The sequence below is a fragment of the Pygocentrus nattereri genome, chromosome 2, assembly GCF_015220715.1.
Source record: "Pygocentrus nattereri isolate fPygNat1 chromosome 2, fPygNat1.pri, whole genome shotgun sequence".
NCBI lineage: Eukaryota > Metazoa > Chordata > Actinopteri > Characiformes > Serrasalmidae > Pygocentrus > Pygocentrus nattereri.
In genome coordinates, this window is record NC_051212.1 from 22,090,154 (window position 1) to 22,099,667 (window position 9,514).

Consider the following 9,514-nt stretch of genomic DNA (forward strand, 5'->3'; position numbering starts at 1 on the left):
TCCTCTCTTTCCTTCAGTAACAGCCTCTACTCTTCTGAGAAGGCTTTACACTAGATGTTGAAACATTGCTGTGAGGATTTGAGAGCGCCAGTGAGGTCAGGTACTGATGTTGGCTGATTAGCTGTGGATCAAAGGTTTTGGATTGAGCTCCATCACTCCAGAGGACGCAGTTCCACTGTTCCACACCCCTGTGCTGGGGGCTTTATATCTGTGGGTGCTATTTAAAGTAGCTGTGTTTACAAGAGTGTCTCGGTATTTGTGGACATGTAGTGTACAGTAGTTGGTGGTTTTCTAAACTAGCCAATCATGGCGCAGCAGGCGTGGCTTTTCCGGAATACGGGTGGGAAGAAATAACACCACACACGGTAACCGCGTCTGCATGTCACGAGTTATGCGTGCTGAAGAGGCTAATAAAGGCATACAGGTAGTGAGACTAGGTAGAATGATCTTCTTCAGACCACGTTTGCCATTTTTCCCGGATAAAAGCGTTATTGTTTGTGAAATGTCTTGTATTTCTCTTGATAAAAGCGCAAAGACCAGACAGTGAAGATGTGCAAGACAAGATAATGAAGTCCATCCAAGCCGAGAGTGAATCTTAACCTACTTTATAAGAAAACAACTGTAACTCGAGCTGTTGGCAAAAGTCTCTGGCATTACTGGCCATTTGAAAAGATCTGACCTTGGCTTGGTGTATTGGCGAGTTAATAATCAGTAAAGTGAGCAAACATCAGATTTAAAGACACAAAGGCGTTTTCATGTCGTGAGCCGTCAGCCCAGCACTGATGACCTGGCTGTTTTAAACTTGATAGCGCTGTTATGCCCACAGCAGTCTCCCCCAAGGAAGAGTGTCAGCATTTCCTCTTCCTTTTCTGGCTGTTCTTAAGCCAGGAGAATTTAATGGTGTTCAGAATAATCCCCACCACTCAAAAGTGATCAGCCGTTTTCTGCTTATCCTAGTCATACAAAACAAAACTTCTGTAGGTGAAAATTAAACTTAAAAACTGTAGGCATCCTTCCAAAACATGGCTAGACATCTTGGTGTAGGCTGCCTACAGTACTGTCATTACCTTGTTATGATATCAGCACATTCTTGTCAGTATGACCTTACCTGTCACAGCACATCACTGTAAAACGGACACTTAATAGTGTGTAAGCAGAGTGGCTATTTAACAGGCTATTACCTAGAACCGGGCTGCCCAATGAATAAACTGCAGGTCGGCCAATGAAGACATTTGATTAGACCCCTAAAAGTTACCCTAACCCCTACCCCAACCCCCTCACCCTAAGAGAGAACAATAATATATTTATACTATAAATAACTTAGTCAGTTCTTATTTTCTTCAAAAACTGATTTTTCAAGTTTGTTGTGTTATAGAATATAGTGTATCTTTTACCGCCCTTCTTTATTTGTACATTATTTTGCCTTTTTGATCCTCGGATCACCACAAACAGTGCACTTTGGCCCCCCAAGACCTAAAGTTTGAACATCAATAGAGGTGTCACAGTTCATCATTTAAACTAGACTGCTTCAATGTAAAAATCATTAGCTAAAAGTTACCTACTGAACTATAGCAATTTGCATGCAGATACTTTGTATTTTGTTTTATATTAATATGATAATACTTTGTATTTGAATTGTACTGCTTTTTCTTGCAGTAAGAAACATATCCTGATAGACACACTGTTTATATATATATATTTACATTCTTTTCAAAAAATCACAATGGATGAACCAATGAAAATGCTCCAATTACTTAACAAAATTTTTGTCTTCTCCTGTAAAGTTGCTATTTTGGAGATACATGTTTTTTTTGTCGTGGGCTGGAGGTCAGGGAACCAGCCCTGTGACCGGAAGGTTGCTGGTTCGATCACCTTGGCTGACAGTCCATGACTGAAGTGCCCTTGAGCAAGCCACCTAACCCCCAATTGCTCCCCAGGTGCCATGGATAGGGCTGCCCACTGCACAAGTGTGCTCACTGCCCCCTAGTGTGTGTGTTCACTAGTGTGCATGTATGTGGGTGTTTCACTGCACGGACGGGTTAAATGCAGAGGTCTAATTTCACAGTGACAAATGGTTGTAAATTCTAAATCTACATTTTAAGAGGCTTCCTAACTAATCATTTTCAATATTTGAAAGGTTGTACATTATTGTTCTATTAAATCTATTTTGGCCTACTATTTGTTTGACCTACTGATATGAAAAATCTTAATTACTCCATTAATTGTTAAAAAAAACATAGATTACACAATGATTTATGTTACCAGTAGTGACAGCTCTAGACTTTCTGTGACTTAAAACTGTGCTGTAATGTTTTTACAAGTTTTTTTTCCCTGTCAATCTCTGCCTGATGCCAGTGTGGGAGTAGATGCTGAAAAAAAGAGGCCTACACAAAACATCTGCAATATGTGTGTGTGTGTGTGTGTGTGTGTGTGCACATGTGTGTCTGTCTGAACCCTTTTCTCACATTCAGTTTTCCTCATGTCTTTGATGTTTTGAACTACTAATTGCTAAATGTACTGGAACCCAGCAGGAAAAGAAAGCCATTGTTCACTTTTCACATAATTACGATGCCATGATACTATACAATAACATACTGTAAATGTATAATTATTTGTTCCTTTAGACCAAAAATTTGTAAATACTAGCTGATCAGTATCTTGGTGACAGCATTTTATGGTTACCTTGTGGATATGTAAATGCAAAAGAGAGCTGGGGCATCAAGCAAGCTCTCCACACGTGAGCACTGAAAATAGACATCTTAAATCTTTACAGCCTGTTTTCAGACTGTGTACATGGGTGTTTATTATGTTATGGTTGCAACTGTAAACAACTGAGTATTTGACTACTGGCCAGTCCTGATCTTTAGCACTGTAATGAGTGCTCTTTACCAGAGGGAGGCAGTGAAGTATTGCTAAGACCGATTGGTGACCCCACAGATTTGTTAGTAAATTTGTTCCTTATCATTGAAACCTATTTGGGAGCTCACATTACTGTTCAGGCCACTTTAAAGTCAACTTTAAATCAAAACAGACCTGTTTTACCCTGTTAGTTCATATGCCTGGTCATGTTAAGCACAGCTCATCAAATCATATCATTTAGAACACAGCCTTCTTGTGTGATCTTCCTTCAAAATGTAATGTCTTCTGGCTGCCTCAGAAACCATGCAGGCAGGGAATTATGTTAAAGAGGAATTCCATCAAAATATTTCTAATTTTCTACATATTTCAGTCATTGGGATGTAAACTAAGTCATTCAGAATGGTTTGATGTGAAATGGTTCATTTTATCAAATCAGTATTGTTCACAATGATAGTCATAGGAACCAGACATCTGAAGTCTCTAAAAGCTACCTCTCAGAAAGTTCTTATACAAAGTGGTTATAAATATGCTGCTTGATGCTACTACTCATGGCAGAGGGATACATGAAAGCCACTGCATTGTAAAATAGTCCACAGGTGTTCTTTTATCATGATCAAAATTATATATAAAAAGACAGATGACACAGGTTCACTCTTCATTTTGGATAGTAAATTATGTTGTAGTGATTGTGATCACTGATTCCTATCATTAACGTTATGAAGGAATTTGAGTTGGTAAGTTTCTCTACAGTGCATCATTTTTGTTTACTGTTTCTCAATAACTCAAAGACTGAATTGTGCAGATTTTTTTTTAAATGGTGGAATTCCCCTTTGACAAATAATATCATGTTTTCTCTCCACCTCCCACCACCCCCACCTATGCCTGAGCATAAAATCCATAGCGAGCCCTGAGACCCTGCTTAATGTTTTAATATCTCGCATGTCATGGTAAGGAAGAAGAATGTGTTATGACTTCCAATTTGCAATTGGGAAAGAAGGCTTAGACATGGAATTCCTTATATGGGCATGTTCACAACTATAAAACGACAATGTAGCTGAGTGATCTACACAGTTTTGAACTGATAAATATGTCACTGTACAGGAGGAGAATGCATTATGATTTCCAATAACATTGACTTTAAATCTGCATGTAGACTTGTACCGTAGGTTGTGTAACTATGAACGTGTTCTCAGTCCTAACGTTTGGGTTTGTGGAATGGTGGGGAGATGCCCCTGTTTTAACATCATCATTGAAACGTCAACTGCAGTTTAATTACAGCTGTAGCTCTCCATGTCAAGAAGACAGAGACACTTTCTGCTTTGAAGAAGTTTTAATGCCAAAAGCCAGACTGTTAGACCATCGTATTAAGCTGCAGTTTAAAGGGTTTTCCTCCGCACAGTTTGTTGGGCTTTGTTCTAATGATGGTTAAGGTGAGTTCATGTGGTTAGCTGAACTGCTGCTGCACTGTGCGTGAGCGCACAATCTCATGTTAAAATTCAGATTTTTCAATCTGTTTTCACTTCGAGCCACAAGAGAAAAGCGTTTAACCTTAATTCATCTGAAATATATCTACCAACTTCATAATAATGTGTTAAGTCTGATGGATGAACACGGCTGTCAGCTGATGGCATTGTTAATATGACAGGCTAGCCAAGGACATCGTAGCAGAGAGTTCTTTGCTGAGTTAACATTAGAATAAAACATTGGTGTGAAAATGTTTTTTTTTTTTTTAAAACAATGTTTAAAACTTTGCAGTGAGTGGTTAATCAGTTGTTAACGAATCGTCCCCTTGATCTAACTGCATTCTCAGTGTGGAACACATCTGTTTCATACAAGAAAATAAGACACCTTAAATTTATTCTAAAAGTGCAATATAAAAATTACATTAATGGCAAAATCCTACCTATATAAAGAGAACCTCAAACTCAGTTTCTGCTTGGAATTATATGGTTCTGTCTGGCAAAATATGAAAAGAAGCAGTGGTATTTAAGGAACACAGTTTATACTTTGGTTTAAAACAAAAATAGCATTTTAACAGTGTCTACCTGCATCAGAAATTTACATGTAATGACATATTTATGACACTTTCATTATTTTCATTATTTTTCTTGTTTAATGACAAATCATCTTTTTCTTATTCGAACAGCATTGATTGCTAGATTAAGTAACATCCATCCATCCATCCATTATCTTCCGCTTGTCCGGGGTTCGGGTCACGGGGGCAGCATCCTAAGCAATGAAGCCCAGACCTCCCTTTCCCCAGCCACTTCCACCAGCTCTCCAAGGGGGATTCCGAGGCGCTCCCAGGCCAGCTGGGCGATATAGTCGCGCCAGCGTGTCCTGGGTCTTCCCCGGGGTCTCCTCCCAGGTGGACTCGCCTGTGACACCTCCCGAGGGAGGCGTCCAGGAGGCATCCTAACCAGATGCCCGAACCACCTCAGCTGGCTCCTCTCGACGTGAAGAAGCAGCGGCTCTACTCCGAGTCCCTCCCGGATGACTGAACTTCTCACCCTATCTCTAAGGGAGAGTCCAGACACCCTGCGGAGGAAACTCATTTCGGCCGCTTGTATTCGCGATCTTATTCTTTCGGTCATTACCCAAAGCTCATGACCATAGGTGAGGGTGGGAACGTAGATCGACCGGTAAATCGAGAGCCTTGCCTTATGGCTCAGCTCTTTCTTTACCACAACAGACCGGTAAAGAGCCCGCATCACTGCTGACCCAGCACCAATCCGCCTGTCAATCTCCCGCTCCCTTGAACCATCACTCGTGAACAAGACCCCGAGATACTTGAACTCCTCCACTTGAGGCAAGAGCCTATCCCCAACCCAGAGAGGGCTCTCCACCCTTTTCCACCTGAGAACCATGGTCTCGGATTTAGAGGTACTGATTCTCATCCCAGCTGCTTCACACTCGGCTGCAAACCGATCCAGCGAAAGCTGAAGTTCGTGGCCTGATGTCCCCAATAGGACCACATCATCTGCAAACAGCAGAGATGTGACCCTGAGGTCACCAAACCGGACACCCTCCATCCCTTGACTGCGCCTAGAAATTCTATCCATAAAAATTATGAATAGAATCGGTGACAAAGGGCAGCCCTGACGGAGTCCAACTCTCACTGGGAACGAGTCTGACTTACTGCCAGCTATGCGAACCAAACTCCAGCTTTGTTTGTACAGGGCCTGAATGGCTCGTAGCAAAGAGCCATGTACCCCGTACTCCCGAAGCACCTCCCACAGAATACCCCGGGGAACACAGTCGAATGCCTTCTCCAGATCCACAAAGCACATGTGGACTGGTTGGGCAAACTCCCATGAACCCTCCAGAATCCTGGAGAGGGTGAAGAGTTGGTCCAGTGTTCCACGACCAGGGCGGAACCCGCACTGTTCCTCCTGGATCCGAGGTTCGACTATAAGCCGGACTCTCTTCTCCAGTACCCCTGCATAGACCTTGCCAGGGAGGCTGAGGAGTGTGATTCCCCTGTAGTTGGAACACACCCTCCGGTCCCCTTTTTTAAAAAGAGGCACCACCACCCCAGTCTGCCAATCCTGTGGCACCGCCCCCGATGTCCACGCAATGTTGAAAAGGTGTGTCAGCCAAGACAGCCCCACAACATCCAGAGCCTTGAGGAACTCAGGGCGGATATCATCCACCCCTGGAGCCTTGCCACCAAGGAGCTTCTTAACTACCTTAGCGACTTCGGCCTCAGTAATGGACAAGCCTATTCCCATGTCCCCAGACTCAGCCTCCTCACTGGAGAACGTGTCGGTGGGATTGAGAAGGTCCTCAAAGTATTCCTTCCACCGCCCAATGACGTCTTCAGTCGAAGTCAGCAGCACACCATCTCCACTATATACAGTGCTAGTGGCACACTGCTTTCCCCTTCTGAGTCGCCTGACAGTTTGCCAGAATCTTTTCGGAGCCGATTTAAAGTCAGTTTCCAAGGCCTCACCAAACTCCTCCCATACACGGGTTTTTGCCTTGGCAACAACTGAAGCCGCAGATCGCTTGGCCTGTCGCTACCTGCCAGCTGCCTCTGGTGTCCCACAGGCCAACCATGCCCGGTAGGACTCCTTCTTCAGCTTGACGGCATCTCTCACCTGGGGTGTCCACCACCGGGTTCGAGGATTAACGCCCCGACAGGCACCAACTACCTTACGGCCACAGCTACAGTCAGCCGCTTCAGCAATGGAGGAACGGAACATGGCCCATTCTGAGTCAATGTCCCCCACCTCCCCCGATATCTGGTCAAAGTTCTGACGGAGGTGTGAGTTGAAGATCAATCTGACAGGTTCTTCTGCTAGACATTCCCAGCAAACCCTCACTATGCGTTTGGGCTTGCCTGGTCTGACCGGCATCTTCCCCCACCACCTGATCCAACTCACCACCAGGTGGTGATCAGTTGACAGCTCAGCTCCTCTCTTTACCCGAGTGTCCAAAACACATGGCCGCAAGTCCGATGACACGACTACAAAGTCAATCATTGAACTGCGGCCTAGGGTGTCCTGGTGCCATGTGCACTTATGGACATCCTTGTGTTCAAACATGGTGTTCGTGATGGACAAACTGTGGTTTGCGCAGAAGTCCAAAAACTGAACACCACTCGGGTTCAGATCAGAGAGGCCATTCCTCCCAATCACACCCCTCCAGGTCTCACTGTCATTGCCCACGTGAGCGTTGAAGTCCCCCAGTAGGACAATAGAGTCTCCAGGAGGAGCACTTTCAAGCACCCTTCCCAAGGACTCTAAGAAGGCTGGGTACTCTGAACTGCTGTTCGGTGCATAAGCACAGACAACAGTCAGGACCCGTTCCCCAACCCGAAGGCGTAGGGAAGCTACCCTCTCGTCCACCGGAGAAAACCCCAACATACAGGCACCGAGTCGAGGGGCTATGAGAAAGCCCACACCTGCCTGCCGCCTCTCACCATGGGCAACTCCAGAAAAGAATAAAGTCCAGCCCCTCTCAAGGAGATTGGACCTAGAGCCCAAGCTGTGTGTTGAGGTGAGCCCGACTATATCTAGCCGGTATCTCTCAACCTCGCGCACCAACTCAGGCTCCTTCCCCACCAGTGAGGTAACGTTCCAAGTTCCAAAAGCCAGTTTCAGCAACCGAGGATCAGAACGCCAAGGCCCACGCCTTCGGACACTGCCCAATCCACAATGCACCGAACCCCTACTACTGCCCCTCCCATTGGTGGTGGGTCGATGGGAGGGGGGACTCATGTAACTCCTTTGGGCTGGGCCCGGCCGGGCACCATGAGTAAATGCCCGGCCACCAGACGCTCGCTGGCGAGCCCCTCCCCCAGGCCTGGCTCCAGGGTGGGGCCCCGGTAACCCTGTTCCGGGCAGGGTACACAAGTCCTGTTATATACGATAAGGTGGTGATCCAAGGAGAGGGATTAAGTAACAATCCATGCTAAATGTTTTTGTCCAGTGCAGAAATCAGTTTTAGATAGGAACCATTAATTGAAGTTTCCTTTAGCTTATACAGCAATGAGCTACTGTGATAAACTGTCCCAGCAAGTAAGCGTAGCAGGTCAGTATAAAGGCAGAAACGTGACTCTAACGCACCAAAATGTCTTATTTTGGGAGAAAGAAAGAGAGATGGATGAATTAATGAAATTAATGCTTATCTTGTAATTAAGACCCCATCAATTCAAATGTATACTATTCAATCACCTTTGAGGCTTAACAGTTGTAAAATTTCCGTAGTCTTTACTAAAGACCATTAAAAAAGTCTGAGACCCACTCTTCTTGATAATGACCGGGGTCTACCTGCTCATGACGTGAAATAAATTAGTAAGATCAAGTCACCATATCATTTTATCATGACAGACGCTTTACAAACTGGATGCCAGTTGCTGCTCTATAACAACAACAGAAGTCTAAACCGACTAAATAAGTTGTTATTTCGTTGAATAGAGTTGAATAGACGTTAGGGAGCCAGCCCCGTGATCGGGAGGTTGCCAGTTCGATCCCTTCGGCTGACAGTCCATGACTGAAGTGCCCTTGAGCAAGGCACCTAACCCCCAACTGCTCCCCGGGCGCCGTGGATAGGGCAGCCCACTGTGTGCTCACTGCCCCCTAGTGTGTGTGTGTTCACTAGTGTGCATGCTGCACACTAGTGATGTGTTTGACTGCAGGGACGGGTTAAATGCAGAGGTCTAATTTCACAGTAGCAAGCAAGCAAGCAAAATTTATTTATATAGCGCTTTTTACAACAGGTGTTGTCACAAAGCAGCTTTACAGAACAATCAGTATTACAGAGAGAAGAGAAAAGAAGAAAGAAAATCCGGGTCCGAGCCCCCATGAGCAAGTCAGCGGCGATGGTGGCAAGGAAAAACTCCCTAAAAGAGGAAGAAACCTTGAGAGGAACCAAGACTCAGAAGGGGAACCCATCCTCCTATGGTCGACACCGGATAGCAAACATTATTAGTATGAAGTATTATAGTAAAGTGGGAAAAAGATCTGAGGGTAAGGATTGCACAACGCTGTACAGCAAGAGGCTCAGTGGTGGTCAAACCGGTCCAGAAGGCTGGTGAGCAGCGGCACCAATCAAGACAGTAGAGGCAACAGCATCAGGCGCACAGGATGGGCAGCTGATCAGCTCGGCAGAGAAAGGAGAAGAAAAAACAGAGTTAGTACTGTAAAGAGTG